Here is a 17,979-nt window from a genome sequence, read left to right on the forward strand (position 1 = left end):
TGGGGTTAAGAGCTGACGGGGTAGTTCATGGGGGAGACCTCACGAGGAAACACCACTTGACGTACATGCAGGGTGAACTTCCTCTGGTGGACGCAGAGAGCTGAGAGGATGTTACAGGAAGGAAGACTCCTGTAAACAAAAGACCTGAAAGCACACTTGTTTTGCTTTGCTTCGCTTTTCTTTGAGGCTTTATTTTAAACATGGTAAAATAACACAATAAAACATAAGGAAGAAGGAGTGGGAAGAAGCATAAGGTTATTTAATCACACCCCATCTTCAATATTTAGTAACTTAACTTCCTGTTTTTTTCCTTCTTGCTCATAAATCCTTGTTTACATTCATCTTTCTATAAATTTATTGTATAAGCCCAATAACACACCAAAAAGATGCACAGATAGAAATAGGTATGCATAGATATGCACACTTATAAATACATATACATGCACATGCATCTATATATACATTAAAAAAAATCAAAAATAGAAAATAAGTATAAATAATTGGTGAGACATCCAATCAAAACCTTTCTTTGTTCCTTCCTTGCCTGCAAAAACGACCTCTACTATTTTATGTCTTTTTAAACTGTGTCATGCTTGTGCAATCACTCAGTCTGTTCCACAACTTCTGCATACAGAAAATTTTTATTGTTGTGTGAACACAGAACTCCCCCCTCAAATTTGGTCTCCCCTTCTTTTCTTTTCTCTGTCAGTTAATTAAGATTTTGTTCACATTATAAGATGTTTATAGTTTGTGTGTTTTATCCTAAGCTAACCTGAGCCGTGACTGTCTTTCACTATGTGAAAATTCAATCGTTTAAAATAAAAACAAACTTCTGTTTATAAGAGGCATTTCCTGTCCAGAGGCTAACGCCTCCGGGTGTGCCTTGTTTTGCCCATCTGATGTCTCAAAGGGGCAGGAAACACACTGGGATCTATCTCTCTCATCTTCAATGGTTTGGACATGATGCTGTTTGCTTGGTGCTTTTATCTAAAGTGGCGCACGGCGGCAACACTTCTGAAATTTTCAGTTGGAAAAGACCCGGTGGGAGTCGGGGCCACCCGTGGTTTAGAGGCCACTGAGCTCCACAGTTTCTTTCTTCTTATTCAAACAGGACAGCACATAGTCACCCAATCACAGTGTGTTTAAAGTTACCTGTTGAAGACCATTTTCCCTTTTGGCTCCAGTTTGTTGTAACAAATTACAGGTTTAAGATTCAGGTAATCAGTCTTTTTGCAATCAATGTTCAATATCCAACAGGACAAAAAAAAGCTGAAGCATTTCTTGGGTGCTAAAATGCTAAATTGTACATTTTCCATATTGTTACCAGTAGCAAAGTCCACCACTGAATTTTGCACCACTGACGTATTCTGCAGACTTCCAGTGGAAAAGATATTATGTAACATTTAGACAGGCGATAAAATAGCTAAGCTGTAAACTAACCTTTATCTGTAAATTAAAACCAGTGGAGCATCTTTCCTAAAACAATGTCCTTATTAGATTGAATGATGACAAGCCTCATTATAAACACTCCAGTGTGTATTATACTGCAGGTACTAATCCAGAGTCCCTCATAAAAACACAGAGCTGCACATATCCAAACATCAAAACTCTCTGCACGTACAAGTGCTGATATTTTAGGTGGGAAACTTTTGTTTTGAATGTGGTTGAAGTGACCCTCTCACTATAATCTGTTTAATACTGTTTCCTGTTCACTGTTTGTTGCCAATATGTGTTTCTGGGACAGTGCTTCACTGGCTTACGTGCAAGTTGAAATAAAATCAACGCAGTGTGGGCTTGCATGATATAACGTTGTTGCATCACTTCTAAATTGTCATATTTTGAATTTCTGATATATTCCATTTTCACATACCATTTGTTTCAAAATGCAGAATTTACAGTGTATGCAGATGACATTCAGTATAAGCATCATACATGAAGGGAGTTAGCTATTATGGGAAAAAAGATATATGAAAAACATTGTATGTAACACACCCTGAACAACAAGTATGGCATTTGTTTTAAATTATTGTTAAACATGGAGAACTTGTACTCTTTGCTAATACTAAATTACTCACTTACATCGTGCATTTCTTCTGATTTTCCACCTGCAGCTCCAACATACCAGTAGAGTCAACTCAGTATTAGAGTCCAGTACATATGTCATGATACAGGCAAACAGAAGGTTTGTTATCACTCCCCAAGACAAACATCTGTTTCCTGGAAAACAATCGAATGAAGATTATTTCCATCTGCAGTCATTTACATTTGGCACCATGGTGCTGTTCTGGGACATCTCAGCTTCTTCGTTCACATGTGCAGAAAAATAGTGAGGACAAAATAAAGCAAACATCAGTGGCATCAGACACGAAGGAGCTGTGTCGGAGGTGGGTTGCAAAATGGCTTGTAGATTTAGAGCAAACGCTATGAAATGAGACAAAACAGTGTTTTTTTTCTTTCTGTTCATTTGTGTGGACAGTAATGTTCTAGTGAATGTTTTTCTACATATCCATTAGCAGTTTTGCATTTCCAGTGGTGACAAGAACAATTTTTTTAAAGCACATACAGTGGTCCCTCGTTTATCACAGGAGTTAGGCTCTAAAAATAATAAAATAATAGGTGAATTATTATAGATGCTTTAAGGCTGTAAAACCCCTCACTACACACTTTATACACTTTTCTCAGACAGGCATGAACATTTTCACACTCTCAAAGTTCAAACCTTTGTAGAAAAATAAGTCCAGTATTAGAGAATGAAACCAAAGATCAAACCCTGGTTTCAGGTTCAGAACCTGGGAATAGAGCAGCTGCCAGAGAATTCAACGTCAATGAATCAATTGTACAGAAGTAGAAGAAGCAAGAAGAATGAGTTGAGTAAAGTTTGAATTATCTGACTGTTTTGTTTCGTTTTATAACCTGTTGTGCCTTATGGTCTGAAAAATACGTTAACTTCTACCTTCCTTTAGCATGTCCAGAAGTCCAACTTTTTGTGCGATGGTTAGCATCTTCCTCTGCCTATTGGGTGCTACCACAGGCGCCTTTGATGGTGCAAAACGTTTTGTCGATATTGTTGTGTTTGTTGGGGAGAAAACTTACAAACATACAGCACAGCACTTCAGAGTCACACTGCTAGCGATCGAGGATTCATGTAAATTTGACAAGCTGAACGCATTCTGTACTGTACAGGAGACACGGCATGGAGGAGATTGATTGGCTGTAGACCACTGTCAATCAGGACGCAGAACACAATGCGCTGTAAAAAAAACTAAGAAAAGCATGCAAAATTGCACAAAAACCATGAAAGGTGAACTGCGTTCTAGCGAGGGACCACTGTACAGGTTTTTAAAAATTTGAAAGAAATTGTTTAGACCAGGGGTGGGCAATCTCAGTCCACGAGGGCCGGTGTCCCTGCAGGTTTTAGATCTCACCTTGGGTCAACACACCTGAATCACATGATTAGTTCGTTACCAGGCCTCTGGAGAACTTCAGGACATGTTGAGGAGCTAATTTAGCCATTTAAATCAGCTGTGTTGGTTCGAGGACACATCTAAAACCTGCAGGGACACCGGCCCTCGTGGACTGAGATTGCCCACCCCTGGTTTAGACTAAGTAGATCCACTTCAACTTCATACATCAGGTCCGTGAACAGACTGTGTCAGAACAAACCAGTGATGCTAAATCACAGATTTCATTGTTTTCCTTTTTTTAAGAGCTGATGTGTTTTGAAGTATTTACAGTCAGTCTGGAGACTGGAATAGAAACAGCTTCCTTCCTTTGCTCTCTGTCCTAAATTTAGACCCGGTAAGTTTTGTGTTATCTGCTCAGTCTCCCACCAATTGTAAAAAAGTGTGGCGGTATTTCCTCTGTGTGTGAACTCTTGCGTGAGGAGAAAAAATATTTTTATATGTGGCCTGTGCTGATAATACTCCTCTCTAGAAATAAATCACAAACACATCCTCAGCTGTTTGTCAGGCGCTATGTAATGTGTTACGTCAAAGACATGTTATCAACTTTTTAAAGGGCAGACTTGTTTTCTTTGCGTGGACACCTGATGCTCAAGTCCGGCCGCCATTGAGCCAACTATAACATCATTAACTTGTCCATCTTTAATAGGCTTAAAGCAGCCGCTGAACAGGATTAGAGCAGCAGGGTCGGTTTCATGAGGCTTCGGCTTTAAGGCACTGCGGGACAACAAAAACGATTCAGCTGACATCACATCATCACAATTTGTGATGGATGTCCAAACTAGTGCAAGGAATCACAGCTATCAGTCACACACTGACAGCAGACAAGCGAAACTGGTTGTTCAGACAAGTGCCTTCTTGCAGCTGTACATTGTTAAAGTGATAGAAAAAGAAATCAGTGGGTTGTGAGGACAAAATGTCTAATTCAACCGCGTTTACCTGTGGTGTAAAGTGGTACATGGGTATGTGTTGAGTCGTGGTAACCTGGAGCTGAACTGGAGCTCAGTTCTGCATAACTCAAAACAGATATGGTGTCCCATGAATGCCCATTTATCCATTTTCTTAACTGGGTATCCAGTTCAGTGTCACGGGGTAGCTTGGAGGCTATCCCATATGTCTTTGGATGCTGATACTAAGGCTCCTACCAGCTAAACACTCTGCCCATGTACATGATTGGAAAAAAAGACCATTTAAAATGCGTAAAGTAAGGTCTTGTATGAATTGGTGTGAATGGGTTAATACTGTTTCTAGTGTAGGACAGCAGCCCCCAACCTTTTTTGCGCTACGGACCGGTTTATGTCCGACAATATTTTCACGGACCAGCCTTTAAGGTGTCGCGGATAAATACAACAAAATAAAACCAGTACTGGTACCCAAAAAAAAGAAGATTTATTCATAAAATACACACGAAAGACGCAGAGAAATCCCAGGGACATCATAGAACACCCATTAAATCCTAGTCCATCTAACTAAGCTTTGGAAGTAAATGCTAAAGATGCTGATGTGGTATTTTAGGAATCTTGGCTTTGATTTTGGGCAAAACCTTTCTAAAAGCCAGTCATTTATTTTAGCCAGTCTTTGCTTCAGAAACAGCGTGAACCTCTCCCACACATGTTAGTGGAGCAGTGTGATTGGTTGATGTGTGGTCCGTGTTAAGCGGTAAGAGTGGAACAACCATCTTTGCAGTTGCAGAATTCTCCCACAGATTTCTACTAAGGACTTTTTTTAATGTCTCCCACTCCCATAATGTCCCAACTTTGTTCATTTAATGTTCTGGAACAAATGTAGGTACAGAAAGTCTAATCCCTAAAAAAAATAGTTTTAAAATATGTGAAAATCAGGCAGCAGGGTGTCAGAGAGCTCAGCATTACTGACGTCCAAATGTTTACATGTACCATGGCTAATATGGAAAGCAGTTCTTTTCTCTATCACTAGAGTTCACAGACCATTAGACACATTTGTTTAAAAGATTTGTCCACCAAATCACTCACTTCCCTACTGTGTAGACTCTGAAACCAGAAATGCTGTGACGAACAAGACTAACTCCTTGCTCTCCTTGCAGCTCACTGACAGTTAAACTGAAAGAATGGATCATCTCAGGACGTGATTGGGGTCAATATATTTTACTGAAAGGTGATTTGTTCTTTTAAATAATTACTTCACAAACAACACAAAACCACTGCATTTTAAGGGACATGAGAATTTGTTGCTTCTTTAATCCAAACACTAGAAAAATAGAAAAATAGTTCCAATATCTTTCTCTGAGAGGACATCTCTCTTATTAGTGTGAATACTTGATCATAATATTGGTGCAACAGGTAAAGACAAACCAAGTAACGCTCTCTATTCAGGAAAGGCTGCATCTATGAGTTTTTACTGTGCACTGACCTACAGCGACATAGAAATGTTGCAGAGCTGTAGTTGGCATATAAATCCACTTAATCCCAGCAGACTTTGATAAACACTGCATAACGATTTACATGTGAAACTGGCAAAGAAGCTTTTTGCCCAAACTTAGCAGTGAAGCTGTGAAGTACTGTCAGGCCCGTTTAAGTTTTTTTCCACTCTGACTTCATAAATAAACCCACCCACACCATCAAATATACTTTAGACAACTTAATCCAGCTCCTGTTCGGCAAAATGCAGAGTGGCTGACAGCACCAACACACTCTTTGGCTTTCAAGTTTTTCCTCAGATTCAGAGCCCATTGTAAGAACAGTCAGGCACCAAGGAATAAGACTATTAAATACATATTACTGTATCTGTCTTGGACATGTTGCTTAGAAATTATACGACTGTGCACGTTTGGGCTTAATTGTAACCTCCTGGATATTTTTCATGGTTTTGTCATTTTGACTCCAGCATTGCTGCGGTGCACAGTGCAAAGCACTTTGATTGGATTAGGAGCCTGTGTTTATACTAGCCATACACACTACACAGTTTTTTGATTTTGTACATACACAAGGACATCTCTCAGCTGGCTTGGGAAGACCTTTGTTTCCCTCCAGACGAGCTTGACAAGCTGATCAGGGAGAGGGAGGTCTTGGGGTCTTTCTTTAGAGTGCTAGCTCCACTACCCAGACTCGGATGTGTGGTGGAGGCAGAATGGGAGTAAATGGATGGATGTAATCCGGTCGTTAAGTGATGACGTGTCAAATCCTACTTCTGGATTATCTCAGTTGTTCTCCTGGCTGAAGTTTGGTCCTTTTACAGCATCCTGCCATGCGATTACATTTGTTCCTGACCACCGAGAACACTCACGTTAACTTTTATAAAGTGGAAAAAAAGTTAGCTTGTTTATATTATGCTAACATAGCTGTGTCGCTAGCGGTCACGTAGCACATCATTATATACCAGCTAGCCAAACTTCAGTAACCCTACAAACGTCACTGCTGTTTAGTTTTCTGTCTTCATTTATGTTTGAAGTGATAACAGGGCTGTACGTTTTAATTTTTGCCAAAACCCCGCAGTCAGGACATGCTATATTGTATTTAGATAGAAGCTAGCGAGCTAACTTCCTGCTAACTTCTAACTCCGTTAAATGTCATAAATTCCGTTTTCATGGATGCCTGGATGTTAAACTCAATTGTTACACCTGGTAGAGCAGAACGCTGATCATTTTATTAAAGATGAAAGACTTTAGACAGTTTTTCAACTCTCAGTAATGCCATAGTGATCGTTTGATATATGGACCTGCAGCGGAGTTTAGGTCCAGACACGGCTAATGACGTCAGACTTAACGACCGGATAGTTTGAAATGAAACAAGTTCTCCCAGGTTTAACCAAGAACCTTTGACTCTGTGCATATACAGGCAAAGTTTTTTGGCCACCTTTTTCAGGTTTAATTTAAGGAAGTATTTCCTGTTCATTTTGTTTTCACTCACTTCAGAAGCTTTAAACATTCACTTCATACCTCAGGCCATTTGCGCTAAAGGTCAGGGACTCGAAATTTTAAATAAACTGCCTGAAAATTCACCAGAATACAGAAAATACCAGACCACCTGTATAATGTGCATCTCCAAATTCAAAGCTGTGGCCATGATTACATTTACATGTCGTCTTTTAAAAAGTGCATTACAGTTTCATTATGCTCTCTGTGTGTTGTCTTCACTTCAGTGGCCGTGAAATCCACAGTGTAGAGAGGAGATGAGTGTGAAGGAGAACCGTACACACATGCTTAGTCTTAACCAGGAGATTTATCCCTGAATGGCTTCCAGCTGCTGTTATGATGTTGAACATTTCCCGCTTGCCCGAGGGTTGTTCTGGCCTGTAGTTTTCAATTTCAAGAAATGATTTTACCTGAAGTTTTAGAACGCTTCAGTATGTTTGATGGTTTGCTTGTTAATGCAATCATTAATATTTCCACCTCATCTGTGTAGGCAGATTGGTTTGTGTGACTAGTCTGTGTGCTGAGCCTCGTATATTTATGTGAGCTACAGCAAACACAGTGATCCACTTTAACCTTTTCCTCTCGTAGTTTTAAGTAGAAATGTAGAAGAACCCAAAAAAGGGTAACAGAGGGATAGACTGCAAAACCGGCAGTCTGGTAGTTTACAGGAACACAGTGGTCTGGAGATGAGTCAAATTCCCAGCCTGGGCTGTTGTTTCAGTCCATACCCTGTGATTCTGCCTTGAAGAAAAATAAAAGAGTGGATCCTGTGATGCAGCAGAATAGTTATTTACACGAACGAGCAGTAAGTATGGTTGCAATACTTGCAGTTATAACTAAACTAATACAGTTACAATACTACAAAACTGCTTTACCTGTGCACACCCTGGCCTGTTTTATGTAAATATTACTTTAAATGCTTTTTAGAACACTGTTAAAAGAGGCTAATTTTCACATTTTTATGAGTGCCACAAATTTCCAAAGTCCTAATCAAGGAAGTTTTCTCCCAAAGAAAACAGGTCTTCTAAACTGCGCCTGCTTTTTTTGCAGTCCACATTTTTCTTGATTTATCTGCACCACTATGTACCAATTTTACATAATATCCACCTAGCGGGTATTATTCAAAGTAGTTTGGCACTCCCTCAAAAATGAATGAACAGCTGCCATGCAGACTCCCTCTGCAGTGCTGCTTTTGCCAACTGTAATCTCTCTCAGGGACAACCAAAGCATAGAGATGCTGTTATTGGCTGTGACATTGGACATTGGACTCCCGACCCCTGAGTGGGTGAACATCCAGCATCTTATTGTTATTTTTGATTGCAGTTTCCCCTTTAACATTGCAGTGCAAATTGAACAACTTGTGTGGTTAGCTTTAAATATATTCCCACTGCCCATAGTTGCATTAAAATTGAAAGGATGGGGGTCAGTCAACATTTTGGGAATCAGTTTGAAACCAATAAACAGCCATACTCTGTTAGTTGTTTGTTAGTTCCTGTGTTTTCACGTCACGTTTTTGTGTTATTTACTGCAAATTATACTCGGCTGCCTTTCTAAACACTTCCTGATGGTATATAAAGGATCCTTTTGCTCACTCTCCAGGTCCTCAGCATGTTTCATGAAACTCTGCTCGGTAATTTCCTTGTAATTTTGCTGATATTGCTCCAACTAGACTCACATTGGCAGAAAAACTAATAATCAGAAAGTAATTTATGTGAATTACTATGAAAAATATGAAAATAAAACTGCACTGTGTAACGCCTTAATGCCTGAACGAGTTGGTTCTGGTTCTTATACATAGGGGATACATAGCTGAACTCCAGGGTGTCGTCACCCGAAAGCTGGCATCAAGGCGACTGCATAAATCGAGTGTTATGTCTCTATTTTGCCTGGTTGTTTACTAATCAGAGCAGCAGCAAAGAGGCAATCAAGCAGTGATGTAGTAAGGTATGAGGAATGATACTTTTCTAACATCCTCTTTTCATTGAAGGAAGTTTTAAACTGTGGTTAAAAATCCCTCCCACTTCACTACTTTACACCTACACATGCTGGGGTGTCTGTGGGGCAGTCGTGAGGCGTGTGGGGGCCTGCAGATGTGAGTCTGATCTATAATAAGACCACTCTGTGAGGCATTTCAAATCTTCTCCTCCTCCTCCACTGCCATGCCTCCATTCCTTCGCTCCATCCAGGGAGTGGCACCTCCTCCACCTGTTGCTGTCCATCTGCAGCACAGAGCTGCAGTTTAAAGCTGCTGTAGGTGAAAACCTACACAAGCTTAACAATCCCCAGTCATCTGCATGTTTACACTTTCACTGTAATATTCTCACCTGAAAATGTTTCTTCACTTTTCTAATTTCACAGATCAGGAAATGTAAAAATGTGTTTTAAGTGTCTTTTATTTTTATTTCGTTTATTACAGTTTCAATAATTGAACCGATTTCTATATAGTTTGTATATACATTTAAAAATTACATCACTCTCTGGAAATTTCTGTCACCGTTTTGCCTACTTTCGTTTAATAAAACATTTCAGTAACAACTGCTCATTTAGACTCTGACGCCACTTATGGTCCATTAGTACAGCAGTGCAGTGGGTACACCTGCTACTGCCGCTGCACTTGATAAATAGTCCCTCTCAGTAGCACAAAAACAAGTCAGAAAGGGTTAGAATATCCTAAATAAAAATATTCTGTTTCTAAAGATCATATTTTGTCTTTAGTCCGTGTCTGATTTTAAGTTTAAACTATATTCAAATGCACGTGAAAACACAGGAGAGTGAAAACATCTTATTCCAGAGCTCAGTATCTAAAAGTAGATCATTATTTTTTAGATAATTGTCTTAAAACCTTGAAGAATAAACATGTGTGAGGGTGAAGTCTCTGTCACTACTAGAGCACCATTCAGTGAATTAGCAGGTACTCTGGGATGGTTCTGATGTCTCCGCGGATCTTTTAAAAGCATCAGTCTCTTCAAAATGTTGTTCTGTTACATTAATTCGTGCCCCTGCTCCTCCGTGACTGATACACTGACGGCTGGGATGCAGCGAATGTATGTTATGTGTTCCTGTGACCCGCTAGACACCAGATACCCCCTACCCACCCAAACAGGCACGGCATCCACGCTGACACTACACTCCCAAACACACGCACTCAAATTCACACACACATGCACATAGCTGAGCTGAGGCACCGAAAAGTAACCACATGATTGCAGAGAAACAGACGTGATTCCTGCAGAGTTGTGCTGTTGTTGGCAAGTCCATGAATTCAAGAACGTTCTTAAAAATATTTCCAACAAACCAAACTTTGTCCAGGAGATGCACTGTGCACAGTCACTTCCTGATTTCTTAGTTTATTTGTTTCTTCCATATTTGTCTCACTTAAATGTTTCAGATCATCATGAGTGAATACAGTGTGGGAACAAAAACTAATCAAACCTACCTGACCCTGTGTGAATAATTACCTCCTTCAATCATTAATTGACTCTGATTAGCAACAGCTTTTGCAAAGCTGAGACAAATTTCTCTAGCCATGCTTAAAGAGAACATGTCTGACAAACCAAAGGAGTCTAAAAGATCTCAAAAAGCAACACATCGTGCCGTGATCGAAAGAAACTCAGTTACAAAACCATTTCTAAGGCAAACCCTAGTGAGAGGTTTCATCCACAACTTGGAACAGCGGTGAACTTTCCTAGGAGTGGCTGGCCTACCGAAATTTCAAAAATAGTGCATTGACAAGTCAGCCCAGAATAACTTGTAAAGAACTGCAGGCCTTACATGCTCCAGTTAAGGTCACAGTTCATGATTCGGCAATAAGAAAAAGACTTGGCAAAAATGGCATCCATGAGAGAGTTCAGAGGAGAAGATCATTGCTACCAAAAAGAACACAAAGGCACATCTCGCGTTTGTTAAAAAAAAAAGATAATAATGAACCCCAGGACTCTGTAGACTAATGGGACAAAAGTTGAACTATTTAGAAGATTTGATTAATGTTTAATCTGGTGTAAAACTAACAAAGTATCTCAAAAAGAGAACATCACACCAACAGTCAAACTTGTGGGCGCCAGTGATGTTCTGGAAGTGCTTTGCTGCTTCATGACCTGAACCATATGTCATAATTGATGGAACCAGAAAATCTGCTCTGTACCAGAAAATCCAGAAGGAAAATGTTCGGGCATCAGTTTGTGCCGCGAAGCTCAAGAGCACTTGGATTATACAGCAGGACAATGATCCAAAACACGCCAAGATCGTTTTGAAAGTCTGGATTTATCCAATTGAACAGCTTTGGCATGACTTTAAACAGACTGTTCATGCTGAAAATCCTTCCAATATTGCGAATGCCTGATTGCAGTTCCTGCCGCCAAGGGTGGTACTTTAGGCACTTTTTCACATAGGGTCAGCCAAGTTACACTGGATAAACAGAAAGGTTCAGCATGAACAGGGTTAAGACAAGCAGTGGAAGTATTTTTGCCTTGATCAATCCTCATTTTAAACACGCACAAACCTAAACCTGTATTTTACTGTTTGGCCTACAAACAGCTTGATTTGTCATGCTTGTATCTGCACTGCAGTCTCTAGGACATCGCCTTTGTTTAATGAAGTTCATTTGTGCCATGTGAACAGTTTATATAACTCAAAAACCAAGAAACGCTGCACTCTCATAGGCTAGAAGCTTGCAGTGTCACATGAAAAAAATGCCCTGCTTTATCATCCATTTTAACTCTTGTGGCACCTTTAACTGCAACAAGAGTGAGTAGAGTCAGACGGTGCACCTGTAAGGAGGTCAGTTCTTTCCTAGTATAATTTAATCAGCCTTCAGGGAGCATAGCGGTGTGCATCACCTCTGAGCAGCTGCTGACATGAAAAGTTACCAAAATAAACAATTTTGGCATTTTAGTATTTCTACAGAACATTTATAAGACACTAGTTTAGACTTGTTGGGACCACTGGTTTCCTAAAGGTGTGAATGGACAGTTTGTGCAGATGGCTGGGCTCGGGCAGTCAGTGCAGAGCAATAACTGAGACTATGGAAAGAATGTAAACCCTTCCAGAAGCTTCAGACTGACAGCTGTGTCACTATATCAGAGCCTCTAACTCCATATACTTAAACCTGACATGAATACCAGATGTTCATTTTCTCAAGAGCACTAAGGGGCTAATTTACTGTTACATGATGCTGTGATATTTCGATGGCATGTGAATAGTGACTGGTGTCGTGCTGTCTTAAAGAAAGTGCTTTATGTCACCAAATGTCCACTGAAACAACAATTATTGGCGTTTTTTGTTCTACTTATATTCTGCTCTTTTTGCTGGGCAAATTTTCCCAAGCATCCGCACTTTCATTGCTTTTGATTTATACATGAAAATGAACTTACATCTGAACCATCTTCATTTTGTTTCTAAAGAAACTTGAGGTAATTGCATTCTTCCTTGTTTATCTTCTTTCAAATGCAGGAAAATGGTCTTCCACTCTCATTCTTTATGCCGCTCAACAAATCACTAACATGCTCCGTACAATCTAACGATAATACCAAAGACATTCTGTTCATCACTGATTGATAATCAATGAATTAACAAATTAACAATGAGTTGTTTTCTTTTAATCTTTTAGACAGAGACCAAGAGGACAGCCATGTTTTCAACCAGACCAGAGATCCAGCCGTAAGTACACAGCCTTCTTCCTGCTCATGCAAACACACCCATAAGTCATGTTACAGGTGTTACAGAGAAAATGTTTGATACGAACAGTACCAAGAGTTACCTGCATGAATGAAATTTGGAATTTACTCTAAACAAGGTGTATGTAAAAACTGAGCTGTCACTTTAAAATATGCAGATCTGCACATAAACAACCAAACAAAAGCTAAACTATCTTGGTGCACGCAGAAACTATCATGTTTAGCTTTTAAAAGTCTGAACAGCTTGAATAGAAAATAAGAATACAAAGGAGACAAATTCTTAACTAGTGTCAGAATTCCAAAAAATAATTCTGTATCCGTGAGTCTGTTCGTTTCATCATCAGATGTCAAGTGGACATCTGGACTTTACTCCTCACTAAGACCAAAAAAGTGGACCACATCAGTCCAGCTCTGAGGTCTTTACACTGGCTGCCTGTCCGTCAGAGGATAGACTTTAAAGTTCTGATGCTGGTCTATAAAGCTCTGAATGGTTTAGGACCAAAATACATCAGCGACCTCCTGACCCAGTGTGAACCTTCCAGATCCCTCAGGTCATCTGGATCCGGTTTTTTATTAGTTCCCAGAGTCAGAACCAGACACGGAGAAGCTGCATTCAGCTTTTATGCTCCTTATATCTGGAACAAACTCCCAGAAAGCCTCCGATCAGCTGAAACACTCAGTTTATTTAAATCCAGGTTGAAGACTCAACCTGGATTTGAATAAAATCCAGGTTGATCAGTTGCATTTGAATAAAACACCAAATCCGCACTTAAGCTTAAATTTCAAAACTTACATTTTAACTACTGATTTTATCTACTGTTCTGATTTTATCTGTTTTGATTTTATATACTGTTTTGTTTGTTTGTTTGTTTGTTTGTTAATTAGTTTGTTTGTTTGCTTGTTTTAATCAATTTTAAATCATGCTTTTTATTTGTTTTTGTTTCTAATGTCTCTGTAAAGCACTTTGAATCACCTTGTTGTTGAATTGTGCTATACAAATAAACTTGCCTTGCCTTACTTATAATTCACCAACTCCACATGCATCATTCCCTTAGAGACAGAAATGGCAACTAATTCATGACATCTATGTGCACGAAAGGGTCCCTGGTGTCAAAAAGGTTTAAGAACCCGTACCAGACTTTCTTTAGATCTTGGCATAAATTCATGAATTCTTAAAAATACAGAGCTGACATGCAAGAGATTTAAGCAGATCATTTCCTAATCAGTGGCAAATAATCTCATACATAAAGGTTATTGTGATTTTAAAGTTTTATAGATTTTTAGGCATGATAAATATAAGGAATATTCACTTCTCCGTTAGACAGTTTTGGGTTGTTGTTTTTTTTATACCTTTTTCTTGCTTTCTGTCCACAATGTCGATGATCATATGAAACACGGCCACCAGAGACTCAAACATTAAGTAAAAATAATAATAATTCAGACTCCACCAAATGCTCAGTTTCATGCATTTTTTTCTGCTTTTGGATTTGTATGATGTCATAGTGAAGGCATGTGGTCATATCAGGCAAACAGCTCTAGCTGATGTCCCGCCCACCTGACATTTAAACCCTCTGTTTACAAGAAGCAGCAAATCAGAAGAAAGCTGACCTTAAAAAGGAAACCAAGGAATCAGTCTTAAATAAATAATGGTGATTTTGCACAAAAAAATCACGCAATGCTACTTTTTGTCCAACAACAAAAATCCGATACTGGAAATGAGCTGAACAGGTCTCCTTTAAATTACAACATAAAAACAAAAAGGTAATTTTTCAATGTCAATTGAGTATATTAGATTTTAATTAAGTAACTGCAGTGTTTGACCAAGAATCAACTGTTTGCTTATCCCAATACACAAAGAAAAAAGTTGAGCAATTTCCATTTGACTGTATATAATAATAATAATAATAATAATAATAATAATAATAATTCTGTAACTATAAAAAACATGCAGCATTTCAGCTCTAAGTACCCAGCAGACACTTTCAGTCAGTGGAGCGATTCTTCTATGCGACTGCTGTTTAACTGAAACGAGCGTCGACGAACGTGACTGTTTGTCATGTTGCGCAGCTTCGTATTTTACTGTTGCTGTTCATTTGCTGTAATCAAATCTATTTTAAATGTAGTGCATTATTGCACTTTATGAAGCGAGCTGCACATTATCTCTGGTGGCGTAGCACCTCATAAACAGAGCACTAAGTCATTACAGCTTTAAGTTTTATGCCTGCTGACTGCTGTGTTTCTGTGAGAGGAAATGTGTGCATTTATGTGTCTGTGAACAAGCAGCTTGCGGGGTGAGCACTAAAGATATGAGCATGGTAAGACAGCTTTCAGGAATATTACATTTGGTAAGCAAAATGGTTTAAAACGGAATTTTTCTAATGGGAACAATTATAAGATCTATTATCACAGGCATTCAGCTTTCACTGTGTGCTGGGAATTTATAGTTTGTGTCAGAGGTTACACTGTCAAAGTGTTGGAACATAATGTTTTGACAAGATCATCTGTGCAAGAGTTCATGTCACAAGCAGAGGAAGGAGATATAGGAGGGTTGGACATGGCGTGCTTCCTCTAGAAAAGGGGGCGAGAGGTAAATGCCCCCTTTTTTAACTTTGACTTAGTCTAAAATTAGTCTTGGGGAGAAACACCGTTTCAGTCCAAAGGGAGCAAATTAGAGGCAGCAGCATAATAACAACAATATGTCATGGTAAATTTAATCAGATAAAATGAAATTATAAAGTAGATCACAAAGAGTTTATTTCATAATTCAATTTATAGTGGTTAATAGTCACCTGAAAGAAAATACCTTCATCTTTTCTGTCTCTGAAAAACCTGCTTCAATAGGAGAACACAGCCAATGCAAACAACAGGATCACCAGTCATCTGTGGGACATTAAAAAATGTAGCTGCTTCAGAAAGAAACGTATATTTTTCACAATGCTTCTGTATTTTGCAAATACTGTTTGCAATAAAACCTGCATCACTTTTTAATACTGTGATTTTCATCCTGATACTGGATGGTACTGAAGCATGACTAGCACACAGAGTCAGAAAAGTAACAAGCTACAAGACTACAGCTTGTACTGTAAATCTTATTTTGCTCATGCAGAGGACGTTTGCTGAGCTGGACATGCACACTGTAGCTTACATTTTTTCACATCTGGGAGATTCCCAGTACAGTTTTCCTCTGTTAAACAGCTTCACTGGAGCAGCAGAGAAAGAAATGTCAATATGTGTTAAAATTTAAAACATACGTCTCCCTGTTCTTAAGATTTTTCCCACAGCTTCCACTGCAGAGCTGTTCACAGGGCCAAAATAATCTTATTAATTGAGTTAAAGGGTAAAACCACCAGAAACTGCTGCATCACGCGCTTAAACATCTCACTTTCTGTTGTCTGGGCAGGTAAAAGATAAGAGGCGGTCACCCCCGTCTTCCAGATCCCCCTCCGCCCCCCAGCGCAACCCTCACCACAGCGGCTCCACAGAGGAACAGGAGAGCCCTGAGAGAGTGGTGAGACACAGAAAATGACCAGCAGTGATAGGATGCACATGAAGGTTTCATGCATAAACTCAGTTTTACTGCCATGCATCCATGTGTCAGAATAAAGGTGTTTACAAATCTAATTGTCAATAAAGGAAAAAAAAGGTTGTCTGAAAAGCAACAGCGCTGACAAATCATCTTTTTCATCCATTTTTCATAAAAGGTAAAAACCTTGGGTCATTTTAAAGTGTATCTGAAAAGTCTTTTAGGTAATCCATCTTTTTGTGATCAGTATAATAACAAATGCCACTTCCTACCAGGCAATATCTTACACTAGCTTTATGAATTTTACAGAATTGGTCTTTACCGTACAAAATAACGTACCTTGCAGTAATTGCTGTTGTGATGTGGCACTATATAAATAAAAATAAATTGAATTAAATTTGGTTAGGGGGAATTGATTTACCTTTGGAGACAGCCTCTAGTGGCTGCTGAAGGAACTGACAGGCATTTAAATATTAACGTTTTTCAGCTGTGGAGCTTTCTGTATGTGTAAAGGGTTCTGATCAGTCATGTACAGTGTTGGTCAAGTTACTTGAAAAAAGTAATCAGTAACTAATTACTGATTACTTCCCCAAAAAAGTAATCCCGTTACTTTGCTGATTACTTATTTTCAAAAGTAATTAATTACTTAGTTACTTAGTTACTTTTTAAAACATGATTTACAGCCTGAATAGGTGATAAAGCGATAGATCTTTCAGCCCAATTCTACTTTTTCTACATAATCCATCATACAAAATGTAATTAAATGGAAAAGTCCCTTTTTAAAACTTGTTTTATTAGTTTTAATCTTTTAACAAGCAAAGATTTAATTATATGCAACATTATCTGACTGGAAGAAATTTGTTTAATATTTAAACCTATTTTCTGCACATTCCAGCACATAAAATATTTTTTTGTGTGTGTTTACACTCAGTCTTTCAAATAGATGCAAGTAAAACACAGCAGAAAATAAATAAAGTCAAAGACTAGCGGTCCTTTGGCTCTATTTTCACCTGTAAAGCAGGAGTGGGGTAGGCGGAGGTTTACCCTGGTGCAGGTGTGCCACAGCGGTCAGTGGAAGAATCCGCGAGTTTCTCGGTGCTTGCTTGGAAGTTTAGGGGTTTTTTTCGCTGTAAAAAGAAGTTTTCTTCCCACGCACAACGGACACTAATGTTTTTGTCACTTTTTATGGAATCAAATTCAAAGTGAGGTCAGTACTTCCACGCTTTAAACGCTGCACGCTCATACTCTCTCCCACACTCGATGTATGATCCATTGTTGGTCTGCACACAGCTGTTGTCACGAACGTCGCACTCGCTGACGTCACTGTCATGAGACGTTCTCGCAAAAAAAAATCACGGTTTTAGTAACGCAGTAACGCAGCGTTCCTACGGAAAGTAACAGTAATCTAATTACGGTTTTTGCAATAGTAATCCC

General features: G+C 39.0%; 1 protein-coding gene across 1 annotated transcript in view; it reads left to right on the forward strand.

Moving 5' to 3' along the window:
- The first annotated feature begins 12,956 nt into the window (after positions 1 to 12,956).
- Positions 12,957 to 17,979, forward strand: part of prx (periaxin) — a 33,678-nt gene continuing 28,655 nt past the window's right edge. Inside the window, exons 1-2 of the mRNA XM_087851199.1 lie at positions 12,957 to 13,005; positions 16,423 to 16,530. The gene's annotated coding sequence lies outside the window, so the exon portion shown is untranslated. The remainder of the gene's footprint in view (positions 13,006 to 16,422; positions 16,531 to 17,979) is intronic.

This window comes from Neolamprologus brichardi, chromosome 14 (assembly GCF_056152115.1).
Source record: "Neolamprologus brichardi isolate AB-2024 chromosome 14, ASM5615211v1, whole genome shotgun sequence".
NCBI classification, from domain to species: domain Eukaryota; kingdom Metazoa; phylum Chordata; class Actinopteri; order Cichliformes; family Cichlidae; genus Neolamprologus; species Neolamprologus brichardi.